The sequence below is a fragment of the Dipodomys merriami genome, unplaced genomic scaffold (genome assembly GCF_024711535.1).
Source record: "Dipodomys merriami isolate MVZ:Mamm:240054 unplaced genomic scaffold, mDipMer1.0.p SCAF_407, whole genome shotgun sequence".
NCBI classification, from domain to species: domain Eukaryota; kingdom Metazoa; phylum Chordata; class Mammalia; order Rodentia; family Heteromyidae; genus Dipodomys; species Dipodomys merriami.
In genome coordinates this window covers 18,473-36,314 of record NW_027205682.1, presented here as the reverse complement: position 1 = coordinate 36,314, position 17,842 = coordinate 18,473, and the positions used below count along the sequence as shown (strand labels likewise).

Here is a 17,842-nt window from a genome sequence, read left to right as displayed (position 1 = left end):
TCAGGAGGCTGAGATCTGAGGATCATGGTACAAAGCCAGCCTGGGCAGGCAAGTCGAGAAGACTCTTATCTCCAATGAACCACCAGGAAACCAGAAATGAAGCTGTGGGGGGCTGGGAAGGTGGCTCAGTGGTAGAGCACTTGCCTTGCATGCCTGAGGCCCCGGGTTCCATCCCTCAGCACCACATAAGCAAAAAGAAAAAAGCTGCAAGTGGCGCTGTGGCTCAAGTGGTAGAGCGCTAGCCTTGAGCTGTAGAGCTGAGGGACAGCGCCCAGGCCCAGAGTTCAGGCCCCACGACTGGATCAAAAAAAAAAAAAACCAGAAATGAAGCCGTGGATCAAAGTGGTATAATGCTAGCCTTGAGCAGAAAAGCTCAGGGACAGTGCCCAGGCCCTGAGTTCAAGTGCCTGAGTTCAACCGACCCCCCCTCCTCAAAAACAAATTTGCAGTTAGGGGTGTTGGAGAGAGCAGACCTACTGTGCACAACCTCAGCCATTCTCAGAGCCTTCACTGGTCCCAGCATGGAAATTAACTAAGCTCTAGGATTGCACAGAAGCAGAGGGGAGCTGAATCTCTAGCCATGCTCTGGCTTCAGAGTCTGGAAGGGCATCCCCTTCACAGGGCCTCAGATTCCTTATCTGTCAATAGAGAGTTTGAACAAATGCTTCTTACCTCCCTAGGAGCTCTTGGTAAAACATTTGATGCAATAGCTAGGGAGCAGCAATACCATGACAGGTGAACCTTGTGTCTTGTGTCTTGTGCTACTCCCTCTCTCCCTGCAGATGGATGACATCAAAATGACATCAGCCTCAGCCAAACCAGAACCAACTTTGCAGGGGAGACCCTCCAGCCCACCCTTAGAATCGATATTGTAACAAGATGCCCAGCCATTCCTGGGCACTGACGTTTGCAAAACACTGTTTTCCAGGACCTAGTATGAGATAAGAAGTTTGTGTGTATGTGATGGATCTGGGATTTGAACTCAAGGTCTGGACACTGTCCCTGAGCTTTTGTGTTCAAGGCTAGTGCTCTACCACTTGAACCACAACTCCACTTCCAGCTTTTTTTCTGGTTAATCAGGGATAAGACTCGCACAGTCTTTGAACTGCAATCCTCAAATCTCAGCCACTTGACTAGCTAGGATTTACAGGCTTGCCACTGGCACTGAGTTAAAATAAGAATGTTAAAACACTGTTATATCTTCAAAGATATCTATCTAGTTTTGAGGAATTCTTAACAACATGGAACATACTTGTAATTTTTTTCAAAATAACAAAGCTATTACAGTACTATTCAATTAACCCAGGCTAGTTAAGGGAAGAAATAATTTATGGCCCAGAGGCACTGATGGCTCATGCCTGTAATCTTTGTTTCTCAGGAAGCTAAGATCTGAGGATGGAGATTTGAAGGCAGCCCAGACAAACAAATGTAAATGACTCTTTATCTCCAATGAAGCAAAAAGCTGAAAGTAGAGGTATGATTCAAGTAGACAGCACCAGCCTTGATTTAAAAAAAATAGCAACACAAAAGTGCAATGCCCTGAATTCAAAACCCCAGTACACACACACATATGCACATGCGTGTGAACACACATACACAAAATAAATAATTTGCCAGTACTTGTGGCTCATGCCTATAATCCTAGCTACTGAGAAGGCTGAGATCAAAGGAGGAGGTAACAATGCTTGATAAGAAATGTACTCGTTGCCTTGCCCATGTAATTGTAACCCCTCTGTATGGTATTTTCACAACTGAAAGAAAGAAAGAAAGAAAAGAAAGCTGAAATCTGCAGGTTACAGTTCAAAGCCAGCCCAGGCAAGAAAGTCTGTGAGACTCTTATCTCCAATAAACCACCAGAAAACCAGAAGTGGAGCTGTGGCTCATGTAGTAGAGCACTAGCCTTGAGGGAAAAAGCTCAGGGACAGTGCCCAGGCCCTGAGTTCAAGCCCCACAACAGAAAGGAAGGAAAGAAGGAAGGAAAGAAGGAAGGAAGGAGGAAGGGAGGGAGGGAGGGAAGAAGGGAAGGAGGGAGGGAAAGAAAGAGAAAGAAAAAGAAAGGAAGGAAGAAAGAAAGAAGGAAGGAAGGAAGGAAAGAAAGAAAGAAATTTTATATAAATCTACTGAGCAGTTTCTCTGTGTGTGTGCCAGTCCTGAGGCTTGAACCCAGGGCCTGGGTGCATTTCTGAGTTTCTTTTTGCTCAAGGCTAGTACTCTACCACTTGACCACAGCTCTACTTCCAGCTTTTTTTGAGTAGTTTCTTCTCTAGATATAAGAGTCTTATGGACTGTCTTTCCTGGGCTGGCTTCAAACCACAACCCTCAGATGTCAGCCTCCTAAGTAACTGGGATTACAGATGTGAGCCATCAGTGCCTGACTGAACAACTTCTCTATAGGGAAGTTTGTGTGTGTGTGTGTGTGTGTGTGTGTGTGTGTGTGTATGTGTGTGTGTGTGTGTAAAATAGGATCCCCTACTTACAACAGCTCCTTTTGGCTTTTCAATCCATATCACCATCATACTTAATTCACTGAGAGCAATGTGTGTGTGTGTGTGTGTGTGTGTCTGTGAGGGCATGTGTGTGTGTTTGTGTGTGCTTCAGCATGTGTCCCTCTTTGTGTCTGCATGTTTGTATGTATATCTTTGTATGTGTCTGTGTTTGTATGTGATTGTGTCTATATGTATATGTTTGTGTTTTGCAGCTGATTCTCTGAGCAAGCTAGCATCACCAGGAAGGAAATAGATTCCTAAAAAGTCGTCAGGATGAGCAGATAAACAGAGTCATTGGTGTGTGCTGGGGCTGAGCCAGTCATCCTGATTTTCCAGGTGAATCTTTTCTGACCAGCCTTCTCCTTGTCCCTTCACATCCTGTCTCCAACCGGGCTGGTCATCCTCCATTTTTCTCCAAAGGGTCTCCTCAGCCTTGGCCTTGGAACAGTTTATCCCAAAGCAATCATGATGTAGGCAAAGATCTTCCAATAAGGCTGTTGATGAAAGATGCCAGAAAAAGCCATTCAAGGATCTACAGCAGAGGCCTGAAGTGAGCCTCTCAGTAATGTGATTCCAGTACTACACACAGGTCTGCATAGCCCATTCACTCAATCAGCAGGCTGGACTTCAGGGGTACGTTCAACATACATACTTTCTCTAAGCCTTAGTTTTCCCAGCTAAGAAATGGGAATGTTGGGGGTCATTTAGCAGAAAGGAGTTCCAAAACTCCACACAAAAAGAGATGGAAAGGAGAGGGCAGTGGCACATGCTCTGTTTTGGCCAGTCTATGTGGAGTGTGTATGTATGGAAATGTCACGTTCCACCAGTGTGTGCAATTCATGCATGTCTATAATTTTTTTAATAAGGTGAGAATACCAAATTCATGTTCTTGTATTGAGACAAAATAAGACATTTATGAGAAACACTTAAGAGTGCCTAGCTCATGGTAAGCATTTGGTAAATATTAGTTTGCTATGCTCCTATGTGGTTGATGTAAAACACTGAGGATGAACCAGTCACACCTGTAATCCTAATTACTCAGCAGACTGAGATCTAAGGATCACGGTTCAAAGCCAGCCTGGGCAGGAAGACTCTTATTTCCATTAAACTACAAAAAAGTCAGAAGTGGAGCTGTGTCCCAAGTATATCCCAAGAGCGCTAGTCTTCAGCAAAAAAGCTCAGGGACAGTGCCCAGGTCCCTGAGTTCAAGCTCCAGGCCCACCACCCAACCAAACCAAACCAACAACAAAATACCCCCCCCAAAATGGGAAATGAATATAAATGACTCAGGAAGATATTGATGATATAGTGAAAAAGGCATGATCCATTTGATGAGCATGTGAATTACAACAGTGAACATGGAACAGAGAACATGGTGGCTAATTAATAGGATTGACTGGCCATTATGTAATAGGGATTGGCTGGCTATTGCATGATAGGAATTGGCTCACCACTGCATAATGGGAATTGGCTGGTTGTTACATGACCATCATATATACGATATATATGATATGTCACACATATAATATATGATATATAACATTCATTAGATATCATAATATATTGTATGTAATAATATATTACTATATTATATTAATATAATATTATATTACAAGATATAATTACATGATGATATTTGACATACAATTAGCTTTTTCACACTCAGTGCTGGAGCTCTATGTTGTCTCTAGGTACTTCATTTCACACACACACACACACACACACACACACACACACACACACACACACACACACACACACGAAACTAAGGACCAGAGAAGGAGTTTCTGGCCCAACACTACACAGCAAAATCTTGATAAAATGGGAACTAGAACCTGATACCCAGCCTGACTTGGCACTCCCATCCCTCAGCAGCCTGCAGTAAAGGCAAGGAAGCCCAGAAAAAAAGCACCCAAATGTCTGCTGTAATTCCTGTATAATTCAAAGTAAATGAAATCCATATGACTTTGATTGATTTTCACTCTGAGTCTTCAACATATTGTGTTTGAACAACTGTTAAGAACAAAGACCAGAACTTGTTAAATAAGATTAAGCTTCATATTGCCCCAGCCCCTACCCCTTGAGCAGGGTCTCCCCACCCCTATCATATCCAGCACCTGGTGCGCATGCCCACATCTGGTGGCTATAGAAAAACTCAGCCTTGGAAACTTGTAAGTGGGCACAAGGAAACAGTAATCAAGAATGCTTAAAGTAGCACTGTTTATAAACACTGCACATTGAAAAACAATTTAAATGTCCATCAACAGGAGAATGATTGAGTCAATGGTGGTCAATCCACATAATTTGGTATCTACATCAGTGAAAGACACAGTAGCAAACTGAATTGGTGGCTCAGAGACAAATGGTTGGGAATAGAAAATAAGTTCCAAGCCAGACACTAGTGACTTATGCCTGTAATCCTAGCTACTCAAGAGGCTGAGATCTGAGGATGGTAGTTCAAAGCCAGCCTGAACAGGAAGATCTGTGAGACTCTTTTATTGTTGTTGCTTTTGTTTTTGGCCAGTCCTAGGGCTTAAACTCAGGGCCTGGACACTGTCCCTGAGCTTCATTTGCTCAAAGCTAGCACTACCACTTGAGCCACAGCGCCACTTCTGGCTTTTTCTGTTTATGTGGGACTAAAGATCGAACCCAGGCTTCATGCATGCTGGGCAAGTACGCTACCACCAGGCCACATTCCCAGCCCCTTTGTGAGACTCTTCAATGAACCACCAGAAGTGGCACTGTAGAGTGCTAGCCTTGAGCAAATGAGCTGAAGGACAGCGCTCAGTCTCCAATTTCAAATCCCATGACCTCACCAAAATAAAACCCCTCACCAAAACAGAAGTTCCAGATGAATTCCTAACTGGATTGTGTCATATCTTTACATAATTTGATAATGTCATTTCTTTTTTTTTTTGGTGGGGGGGTCTGGTTGTGGGGCCTGAACTCTGGGCCTGGGTGCTGTCCCTCAGCTCTTCAGCTCAAGGCTAGCGCTCTACCACTTGAGCCACAGCGCCACCGGCTTTTTTCTTTTTGCTTATGTGGTGCTGAGGAATCAAACCCGCCCTGGGTTTGATGAACCCAGGCTTCATGCATGAAAGGCAAGTGCTCTACCACTGAGCCACCTTCCCAGCCCCTGATATTATTTCTTTACATAAGCATTTGTAATGGTGCAGAATACAGACGTAGAGAGAAACAATGGGAAATGTCTAGCCACTTTTTTTTCTTTTTTGTCCAAGACTGGAACTTGAACTTGGTATCTACCTGAGGCTTTCATTCATTTGCTGGTACTCTACCAACCGTGCCATGTCTCCATCCCTGACTGGCCAGTTTCTGAGGGCTATCCAAGCATGAGTTGCTCAGACATGTACCAGTCCTTTTGTTTGTTTTTGTTGTTGTTGTGGGGCTTGAACTCAAGGCCTGAGCGCTGTCCCTGAGCCTCTTTGTGCTCAAGGCTAACACTCTACCACATGAGCCATACCACCACCTCCATTGGACCAGCCTTTGATAAGGGCAAGAAAAATAAAGTGATCTTTATTAAGAGGCTTTTGTAAAATTAATTCTTGTGAATTGTAACATTGAAAATCAAAATCATTCTTTTAAAAGTAGTTTAAAAACTTAAGAACAGGAGAGTGAAAGAGATATAAATAGAGGTTCCCAAATACCCTCATAATGTGCTTTTGCTTTTCTTCTCCCTCTCCCTCTCTCTCTCTCCCTCTCTCTCTCTCCCTCTCCCTTTTCTTCTCCCTCTTCCTTTCCCCCTCTCTCTGTCTTTCTGTCTCTGTCTCTGTCTCTCTTGTCAGTCATGGGGCTTGAACTCTGGGCCTACGCATTGTCCCTGAGCTCTTCAGCTCAAGGCTAGGGCTCTACCACTTGAGCCACAGTGCCACTTTTGGTTTTCTAGTGGTTAATTCGAGATAAGAGGCTCATAGACTTTCCTGCCTGGGCTGGCATTAAACGGCGATCCTCAGATCTCAGCCTCTTGAGTAGCTAGGACTATAGGCATGACTCTCCAGTACCCAGCTTGCTTTTCTTTTACATTTCATTTTATTTCTTTTGTGCCAGTCCGAGGGCTTGAACTCAGGGCCTGGGCTCTGTCCCTTAGCTTTTGTGTTCAAAGCTGATACTCTACCTCTTGACCCACTTCTGGCTTTTTACTAGTTAATTAGAGATGAGTCTCAGAGACTTTTCTGTCCTGACTGGCTTCAAACCATGATCCTCAGATCTCAGCCTCCTGAGTAGCTCAGATTACAGGCATGATCCACCAATACTTGATTAGTGCTTTTTTTTTTGGGGGGGGGGTGTTCCAGTCGTGGGGCCTGAATTCTGAGCCTGGGCGCTATCCTTCAGCTCTTCAGCTCAAGGCTAGCGCTCTACCACTTGAGCCACAGCACCACTTCTGGCTTTTTTCTTTTTGCTTATGTGGTGCTGAGGAATCAAACCCAAGGCCTCAGGCATGCAAGGCAAGCGCTCTACCACTGAGCCACCTTCCCAGCCAGCTTATTTTATTTTATTATTTATTTGTATGTATGGTCCTGGGGTTTGAACTCAGGGTACTGACCCTGAGCTTCTAGTGGTCAAACCACTTGAGCCACAGCTCCACTTGAAGTTTTTTTTGGTAGTTTAATAGAGATAAGAATATCACAGACTTTCATAGGACTGGCTTCAAACCATGATCCTCAGATCTCAACCTGCTGATTAGGTTATAGTCATAAGCAGCATTTATGATTCAGTATTATGAAACTGGAATAATGAGGAGCTACTAGGTAGGGTCTAGATTAGGGTTTTGATCAGAGCCCCACTGACTATTGGGAGAAGGGCTCAGCCAACCCAGGAGGGAGTCAAGAAAATCTACCCCAAACCCCTTACTCTTCCTTCCTCCAGATTCCTCTAGTACTTCTTATTGCCAAACCCAGTGGAAAACAGGTCAAAAGCCCAGGATGGCAGCAACTGGACCAGGAATTCAAAAGGACAGGTGCCATCATCAGCAGGGGGTTCACAACTGACCACTTTTTTTTTTCCAGTCCTGGGGCTTGAATGCAGGGCATGGACACTGTCCCTGAGCTTCTTTTGCTCAAGGCAAGTGCTCCACCACTTGAGCCACAGCACCACTTCCATCTTTTTTCTGTTTATATGGTACAGAGGAATCGAACCCAGGGCTTCATGCACACTAAGCAAGCACTCTACCACTAAGCCACATTCCCAGCACCTTCTGATCTCTTCTTATCTCTCCAATGGTCCCACACCTGACAGCCAGCTGGCTTCCATGGACTGTCAATGGGTCTCCCACTGGCCTCAGCCTTCACTGAACAGCCACAGTGATTGGAAACTAAAACAGGCCATGTCTCTCCTGTTGCTCAGCAACTTCTTCAAGGAGAAGCTGAAGTCCTTACACTATTCCACAAGGCTCTGCAAGACCTAGCCCTCCCATGATCACCTCTGACCTTGATTCAACATTTTCCTCCATTTGTCAACTCTGCTCCATGCATCCTGGTCTTTCTGAAAACAAGAAGTGTCTGCTCCAGGGCCTGTGCTGGTCCCTCAATCTAAATCACCCTTCCTTCTTCTCTCCTTTTCTCTCCCTCCTCCTCCTCCCTCTTTCTTTCTCTCCTCCTTTCTTCCCACCACCTATTTACTCAAGTTTTTCCAGCTCAGAGAGACCTACCTTGACTTCCTTTGTTTGTTTGGGCTGGTACTGGGGCTTGAACTCAGGACCTTAAATTTTTTCACTCAAGGCTGGTGCTCTATCATTCAAATCCCAACTCCCAGTGGCTCACACCTATAATCCTAGTTATTCAAGAGGCTGATATCTGAGGATCATGGTTCAAAACCAACCCAGGCAGGAAAGTCAGAAGTGGAGCTATGGCTCAAGTGGTAGAGGGACATCCTTGAGCAAAAAAGCTCAGGGATAATGCCCAGGCCAAGTTCAAGCTCCAGGTTCAAGCACACACACATGCACATACAGTCTCATAGATTTTACTTCTCAAGTTGGATTTGAACTGTAATCTTCAGATCTCAGCCTCCTGAGTAGGATTGCAGGTGTGAGCCAATGGCATTCCATCTGACTTTCTTTGCAAAGTGGCAAATGGTCTCCCACTATTTCTGATTCCACTAGCCCTGCTCTAGAGATCTTCTCCCCATATCAATGTACGTCATCTCTTATCACCACATAATTTACTTATTTATTATACTCATTGTCTGTCTCCGCCACTACAATGCAGCCTCCATGAGTATATTACTGTTTTGTCCATTAAAGATGTACAGAGAAGCCAGGCGCTGGTGGCTCATGACTATAATCCTAGCCACTCAGGAGTCTGAAATCTGAGGATCCCAGTTCAAAGCCAGCCTGGGCAGCAAAATCCGTGAGACTCTTATCTCCAGTTAACCACCAGAAAATAGAACGTGGCACTGTGGCTCAAGTGGTAGAGCCCTAGCCTTGAGCTGAAGAGCTCAGAGACAGCACCTAGGCCCAGAGTTCAAGCCCCATGACTGACAAAAAAAAAAGATGTACAGAGGGCTGGGAATGTGGCTTAGTGGTAGAGTGCTTGCCTAGCATGCATGAAGTCCTAGGTTCCATTCCTCAGCACCACATAAACAGAAAACCAGAAGTGGTGCTGTGGCTCAAGTGGTAGAGCACTAGCCTTGAGAAAAAGAAGCTCAGTGACAGTGCCCAGGCCCTGAGTTCAAGCCCCAGGACTGGCAAAATAATAATTTTTTAAAAAGATGTACAGAATTGGAACATAACAAATGTCCAATATAATTTCTGAATGCAGTCAAATGAATCAAAATGGAGCTGAGAAGAAAACTGAGCATGGGATTACCCAATGATGAAAGAGAAGGAACTATAGTCACTCACGCCTGTAATCCTAGCTTCTCAGGAAACTGAGATATGAGACTTGGGGTTCAAAGCCAGCCCAAACAGAAAAGTCCATAGAACTCTTAGTTCTAATGAACCAGCAAAAAGCCAGAAGTGAAGGGTGACTCAAGTGATAAAGTAGCAGATTTGAGTGAAAAAGTTAAGCAAGAGTACAAGACCCAGTATCAGCACACACACACACACACACACACACACACACACACACACACACACACACACACACACACACACACACACACGAAATGGAAGCCGAGTGTTGGTGACTCATGCCTGTAATCCTAGTTATTCAAGAGGCTGAGATCTGAGAATGGAGATTCAAAGCCAGCCCAGCCAGGAAAATCCATGAGACTTTTATCTCCAATTAATCACCAGAAAACCAGAAGTGGCGCTGTGGCTCAAAATAGTAGAGAACTAGTCGAGCAAAAGAGCTTAGGGACAGTGCCCAGGACCTGAGTTCAAGCCCCACAACTGACAAAAAAAAGAAAGAATAAATTGTCTCCAATGTGGGATGTTTAATTCATTACTTACACAGCCACAAAATGAAAATATATGCATGATATATTGCTCAGTGAAAATCAGATTATAATATAGGATTATAAGCCGAGTACCAATGGCTCACGCCTGTAATCCTAGCTACTCAGGAGGCTGAGATCTGTCGATCGTGGTTCAAAGCTAGCCCGGGGAAGAAAAGTCATTGAGACTCTTATCTCGAATAAACCACTAGAAAACCGGAAGTGGTGCTGTGGCTCAAGCGTAGAGTGCTTGCCTTGAGCTGAAGAGCTGAGAGACAGCGCCCAGGCCTAGAGTTCAAGCCCATGACCCACAATAAATAAATAAATAAATGATTGTAGAGAAATCTATTTGTTTATTTATTTTTGAGACACACGAGTCTTGAACCAGAGATTCTCCTGCTTTGGCTTCCTCAATGCTGGGATTACAGGTATGTGACATCCTGTGTCATATACATGAAATGCACATATATACCCATATACATATCAATATATAGATACATGCATGTGTGTATATCTATCTATATTTGTGTTTCTATGTCTTATATTGAAGTTTACATTTATCTGCTTAGAGTATTGTTAAACATATACCTATATATACATATAAAAATACATGTTTTAAAAGTTTTGAAAGCTATAACCCAATGTTTCAACATCTGGATTACGTTCTATTACCAGAATTTTCTTTATTCTACTTTTTCTCTGTTTCTTAATTTTGCTTCAAGGAACTGGGATTATTTATTAAAAGAACTAAACTTATATTTTTCAGGCAGATATTTATGAACTCTGAAACAAATCACTTGGGTTCTCTGGGTCTGTTTCTTCATTTTTGGACATGGAGATGCAAAAAGAAAATAGCTTCAGGCGGTTGCTATTTCATCTGAATGCTGTTTCATCTGAAATGACTAGATGAGGTCAGAGATAGGATAGAGGGCTATAAAGAGCATAAGTTCCCCTCCAACAATTAGCTAACTCCTGAACTGGTCATATGATCAGTAGGATTTCAAAGGCCAGTAGGGAAAAACACCAACTAGAAGGTTAAGAGAACTAAGCAGAAATTCCAGTAGCTGTTCAGCACTAGAAATCAAGACTTTGGTAAGTCCTACCTGCTAAATTAGAGACTTGCAAAGACCCCTGGCTTTTGATTGACATCCTAGAAGGACCCTAGTTTTGGAAGGGTAGGCAATCCCAGGACTAAGGGCTGAGTCCTTGAACTAACTTCCGGTGGCTCATGCCTGTAATCCTACCTATAAGGATCCTACCTATGCCTGTAATCCTATCAGGAGACTGATATCTGAGGATTCTGGTTGGAAGCCAGCCTGGGCAGGAAAGTCTATAAGATTCTTATCTCCAATTTACCACCAGAAAACCAGAAGTGGTGCTATAGTTCTACAGCAGTACTGAGCAGAGGAGCTCAGGGACAGTGCCCATGCCCAGAGTTCAAGCCCTAGGTCTATCAAAAAGAAGAAAGAAAGAAAGAAAGAAAGAAAGAAAGAAAGAAAGAAAGAAAGAAAGAAAGAAAGAAAGAAAGAAAGAAAGAAAGAGAGAGGGGGGGAGGGAGGGAGGGAGGGAGAGAGAGAGAAAGAAAGAAAGAAAGAAAGAAAGGAAGGAAGGAAGGAAGGAAGGAAGGAAGGAAGGAAGAAAAAAAAGGTTATGATGACTTTTCTTCAGATTCAATGGATGCCAGAAAACAATGGAACAATGGTAATGAAAGAAAAGAAAAAAACAACCTTAGAATTCTATATTGATCATAAACATGGTAAAATAAAAACACAATTAAGGCATTTTCAGAGTCACTAACACTGATAGAATTCATCACCATAGACTTGCTCTGGCAAACACTCTAAGGAAGTTCTTCAGGCTTAGGAGAAATTAAAAAAGAAAAATATTCTTTTTTTTTTCTTTTTCTTTATTTTTGGTCGGTCGTGTGGCTTGAACTCTGAGCCTGGGTGCTGTCTCTCAGCTCTTCGGCTCAGGGCCAGCACTCCACCACTTGAGCCACAGTACCACTTCTGGTTTTCTGATGGTTTATTGGAGATAAGAGTCTCATGGACTTTCCTGCCCAGGCTGGCTTTGAACCGTGATCCTCAGATCTCAGCCTCCTAAGTAGCCACTAGCACCCAGCTAGAAAAATATTCTTAAAAAAAAAAAAAAAGAAATTCAAGCAGATGAAAATCTATAGGAAGAAACAAAGGCTATCAGAAATGATAAATATGTGTTAATATGAAAGACCATTTCTTACATTGATTCAAGTTCATTTAATAGTTTTAAAGCAAATTAAAGCTAGGGATATAGTTTGGGGGTAAAATTCGTCTGTATGCCAAAGCCCAGAGCTCAATCCCTAGTGCTTAAAAAAATGTATACTTTATTGTGGATTTATAACTTACATAGAAAAAAAAAACCCTATGTCACAAAAGTATAGAAATAGAAATGGAGCCAGGTACTTGAGCCAGTGGCTCAAGACACAATTCTAGCTACTCAGGAGACTGAGATCTGAGGATTGTGGTTTGAAGCCAGCCAGGACAGGAAAGTTTGTAAGATTCATCTCCAATTAACCATCAGAAAATCAGAAGTGGTGCTGTGGCTCAAAGGGGCAGAGCACTAGCCTTGAGCAGAAAAGCTCAGGGACAGCACCCAGGCCCTGAGATCAAGCCCCATGATTGACAAAAGAAAGAAAAGAAAGAAATGGAGTAAAAACTACAGACAAACTGGATGCTAGTGACTGATGCCTGTAATCCTAGCTACTCAGGATCTGAGTAATCCTAGCTGTAATCCTACTCATTGAGATCTGAGGATCAAGGTTCAAAGTCAGCCTGGGGAGAAAAATCTATGAGACTCATCTCCAGTTAACCACTAGAGAACTGGAACTGGAAGTAGAGATGTGGCTCAAAGTGGTAGACAGTTAGCCTTGAACAGAAAAGCTCAGAGGCAATGCATAGGCTCTGAGTTCAAGCCTCATAACTGACAAAAAAAAACAAACCAGTACAGACATAAGTGTTTAACATAATGATGGGCTTGTTTAGAGAAATGCATTAGTAGGTAATTTCACTGTTGTACACAGTATATACTTATTCAAACCCGGATGGCATTGCCTAGCACACACACAGTTTAACTGGTATATTTGCATATGTATAAGAGAGCCTATTGCTTCTAAACTCATGATTCACAAAACCCTTTAACACCAGATTAAATCCAGCACAAGAGAAGCTGATGCAATCCAGAGATTTGAGAAATATGAGAATGCCAGAGGCTGTTGCTTTCACAAGGGCATATTATTTTACACTAAACTTTCTTAATAAGCTTTAAAAAAAAAAAACTTAAAAAACAGGCTGGGTGCCAGTGGCTTACACCTGTAATCCTAGCTACTCAGGAGGCTGAGATCTGAGGATGGAGGTTTGAAGCCAGCTCCGGCAAGAAAATCTGTGAGTCTATTATCTTGACTAAACTACAAAAAAAGCCAGAAGTGGAGCTATGGCTCAAGTGGTAGAGCCACTAGCCTTAAGCAAAAGGTCAGGGACAGGGCCCAAGCCCTGAGTTCAAGCCCCAGGACCAACACACACACACACACACACACATACACATATATATGTGTGTGTGTGTATATATATGTGTGTGTGTGTGTGTTACACATATATAAATACACACACAGTGTATATATACACACACACATATATACATATATACATATACATGTACATATACATATATATGAATGTATAGAATATAGAGAATAGAATATATATATATTCTCTATATAGTCTAATATATATTCTAAATTAATTGTTTAAGAAGTATCAGACTGAGGAACACTTTAGCTCAGTGGCAGAGCAGATGTTTAGTGTGGGTTTGACCCAAACACCACAAAAAAAAACGCAAGATTGAGTAAACATAAATCATAATGATTTATTACCTATACCAAGTGTTGTATACTATATATAATTGTGTCGGGCTTTTTAAATTATTTGAAGTTTTCATTTTTTTATTATTTTTAAGTAGTTGTACAAAAGGAGTTTCAGTTCAACACATGTGTTTAGGAGTTCAGTGCCCCTTGATCATTGGTTCTCTCCCATTTCTCCCAACCCCACCCATTATGACTGCCTTCTCCCACCCTTCCTCCTGCCATTGGACTACTCCATCCCCTCGACCTCACCCATTCCTAACACCTCAAGTTTGTGCGAGATATTCATGTAACTCACAATGCAAGAGTGCACCCAACCCAGCACCACCACCACAAGTAAAGCATTGCACAAGGCATTATGATGGCTATGTTGTCATCGGCGATAGGAACTTCCTAGTTCTGTTACCATCTTGTGATCACCATCACATGTTCTGTGCAGTGCTGACTGCTACGCTGTCACATGGGGGCGAGATGCACACTGTTGTTACAATTTATACCTTATGCATCAAGTGAATATGTAGAGAGTTATGGATATAATATATCCTTTAAACAATTAGGAAAACACAAAGGAATATAGGTTTAAAGAAAAAACACCATTAGAGTAAACTGAATTGGATGCTTCAAATATAATACCCAGGGGCTGGGAATGTGGCTTAGTGGTAGAGTGCATGCCTAGCATGTGTGAAGCCCTGGGTTCAATTCCTTAGTACCACATTAACAGAAAAAGCCAGACGTGGTGCTGTGGCTCACGTGGTAGAGTGCTAGCCTTGAGCAAAAGAAGATCAAGGACAGTGCCTAGGTTGAGTTCAAGCCCCAGGACTGGCAAAATGATGATGATGATGATGATGATGATGATGATGATGATGATGATGATGATGATAATAATAATAATAATAATAATAAATGTCTGGCACTAGAGGCTCAGGCTGGTAATACTAACTACTCAAGAGGCTGAGATCAGAGGATCAAAGTTTGAACCCAACCTGGGTAGAAAGTCCATGAGACTCTTATCTCCAATTGACCACCAGAAAACTGGAAGTGGTACTGTGGCTTAATGTTGGAGTGCTAGAGCAGAAAAGCTCAGGGACAGTGCCTAGGCCCTGAGTTCAAGCCCTATGACCAATAACAACAATAACAAAAAGAGTACTCAATTGTCTGGCACTTATGGCTCATACCTATAATTCAAGCTACTCAGGATGCTGAGATCTGAGAATCAAGATTTGAAGTGAACCTGGGCAGGAAGCTCCATGAGACTCCTATCTCCAGTAAACCACTAAAAAAGCCAGAAGTAGAGGTGCAGTTCCATTTGTAGAGCACCAGACTTGAGAGGAAAAAAAAAAAAAAAAGCACCCAGGCCCTGAGTCCAAACCCCAGAACTCACACACACACACACACACACACACACACACACACACACACACACACACACACACACACACACACACACACACACACACAAAATAACCAATGCAAAGTGGACCAAGTGGTATAGTAGTTTAGCAATTACAAGGTTCTGAGTTCAAATCCCAGTACTGCCCTCCCCACAAAAACAAAACAAAACCTGTGGGACACAATTTAAACTCTTAGGGCGAAATCTTGAGACCCGCTGCTGAGAGACAGACAGAGACAGACCTGGCTCGGTTGGGGCAGTGGCCAGAGATGGCGGAATGTGAGGATGGAGCGTGTGTCCCGGCTGCTCTCCTGGACGCTGAGCCGAGTTCTGTGGTTGTCAGGCCTCTCTGAGGCGGGAGCTGCCCGGCAGTCTGGATCAGGGAAGAGAAAACACTAGAGGTTTATGATTTGATTCGAACTATCCAGGATCCAGAAAAGCCCAATACTTTAGAAGAACTGGAAGTGGTAACGGAGAGTGGTGTGGAGGTTCAGGGGATAAATGATTATATAAATGGTTATTATCAGGTTCACATCAACAGTACCTCATTGCTCTTTGGCAGCTCTTACTGGGTTGTGCTTAAGAGTAAAACTTCAGTGGTGTGTGCCATTTAAACACAAGTTGGAAATCTACATTTCTGAAGGAACCCACTGAACAGAGCAAGACATCAACAAGCAGGTAAACGACAAAGAGCCGGTGGCAGCTGCCATGGAGAATCCCAGCTTACTGGAAATCATGGAACAATGTGTCCTTGAGCTTGACTGATAGCTGCTTTAAGAGCCACTGAACTGTACTTGTTATATTTGTTTTACCTTTGCAAAATGTAAAAGACTCGTGTTTAATACATAGGTGATTTGTGCCTCACAGTATTTTATAAAAGATTATTTCCAAACAAGTTTTTTTTGTTATATGTAATTGTTTATTATTATTATTTTTTAAATAGTAAAGCCTTCTTTCTTTATGGAACATATACTCCTGCTTAGGTGAGTAAAAGTGTCCAAACAAGTTTTAATTACAAGGTAGGACATAATTTGTTCAGTAAATAACATCCTCAGGATTTGTAACACTGAAATGATCAGACAAACCTATTTTCTAGTTATTGTGCATAAGATGTGTTGCTATTTTTCTGATACCCATTCTGATACAGCTACTTTTCATGTCAAATATTACCATGTCCAAATGTATTCAGTTGAAATCATTATTCTAAAATAAATGATTCTTATAATGAAAAAAATCTTAGGGATATATTTATAACTTGATGTTTATTTGTTTATTATCTTCCTTATGTACAAGTACAGTAGCTTGAACTCAGAGCCTCATGCCCTTGCTTGTTTCCCCCTCCTTCCCCCAAGTGGCACTCTACCACCTGAGCCAATGCTTCACTTCTGGCTTTTTGCTAGTTAAGTAGATATATGAGTCTCTCAGATTTGTCTGCCCAGACTGGCTTCAAGCCATGATTCTCAGACCTCCTGAGTAGCTAGGATGGCTGGAACCCAGTCACTAAGACTCTTCTCTCTAATAAGCTACCAAAAAAGCTAGAAGTGGCAATGTGGCTCAAGTGGTAAAGCACTAGCCTTGAGCAAAAGAAGCTCAGAGACAGCACCCAAGCGCTGAGTTCAAGCCCCAGGACTAGCACACTCATATAAAAGGTGTGCAAGTTATTTACACTACAAACTATAAATCATTGACATACAAAAAAGAAATGGAGCCGGGTGCCTGTGGCTCACGCCTGTAATCCTAGGTACTCAGGAGGCTGAGATCTGAGGATCCCAGTTCAAAACCAGCCCGGGCAGGAAAGTCCGTGAGACTCTTATCTCCAATAAACCACTAGAAAGCCAGAAGTGGAGCTGTGGGTCCAGCAGTAGAGCGCTCGCCTTGAGCTGAAGAGCTGAGGGACAGCGCCCAAGCCCAGAGTTCAAGCCCCATGACCAACCAAAAGGAAAAAGGAAAAAAAGAAATGGAGAGCTTTCCGTACAAGTTCTAGGGCTGAAAGATTTGATATTGTTGAGATGTTAACTATCATAAAATTTATGTATAGATTAAACAATGAAATCTCTATCAAAGCTGTGCCAAGATTTTTTTTTAAAGTTTTGGTGAGGCTTTATTTTAGTATAATAGGTTAAAATAGGGAGAAACTTGTGAGATTTAACTGGTGTATATTGGGGGGGGGCGGGGCTTGAACTCAGGGCCTGAGCACTGTTCCTGAGCTTCTTTGCTCTACCACTTAGAACCTCAGCACCACTTCTAGTTTTCTGTTGGTTCATGGGAGAGAAGAGTCTCATGGCTTTCACCAAGTTGGCTTCAAACCACAATCCTCAGATCTCAGCCTCCTGAGTAGCTAGGATTATAGATGTGAGCTGCTGGTGCCCAGTTTGAGATTCAAATTTTTGTGAGACCCTCACCAATCTCTGTCACCAGATGAAGGATGTCACCATTTTCCATGGAGAAAACAGCAGCAACAACAACAAACACATCAGATCCACACATGAAAAGCATTTCAAGAAGTCTCACAATAAAGAGTCTCATAATGCATAAAGTGTTGGCAAGGATTTGAGTATAAAAGAGTTAAGTAAGGAAGAATAGAAACAGGAAATGTGCCTGTCTGATGGCTTGAACTCAGAGCCTGGGTGTTATCCCTGAGATTTTTTTTTTTTTTTTTTTTTTTGCTGACAGCTAGCAGTC

The 17,842-nt window shown here is 42.6% G+C and overlaps 1 pseudogene; it reads left to right on the top strand.

The window, feature by feature from the left end:
* Positions 1 to 15,445: 15,445 nt before the first annotated feature.
* LOC138806743 (cytosolic iron-sulfur assembly component 2A pseudogene) lies at positions 15,446 to 15,989 on the top strand (annotated as a pseudogene).
* Positions 15,990 to 17,842: the final 1,853 nt, after the last annotated feature.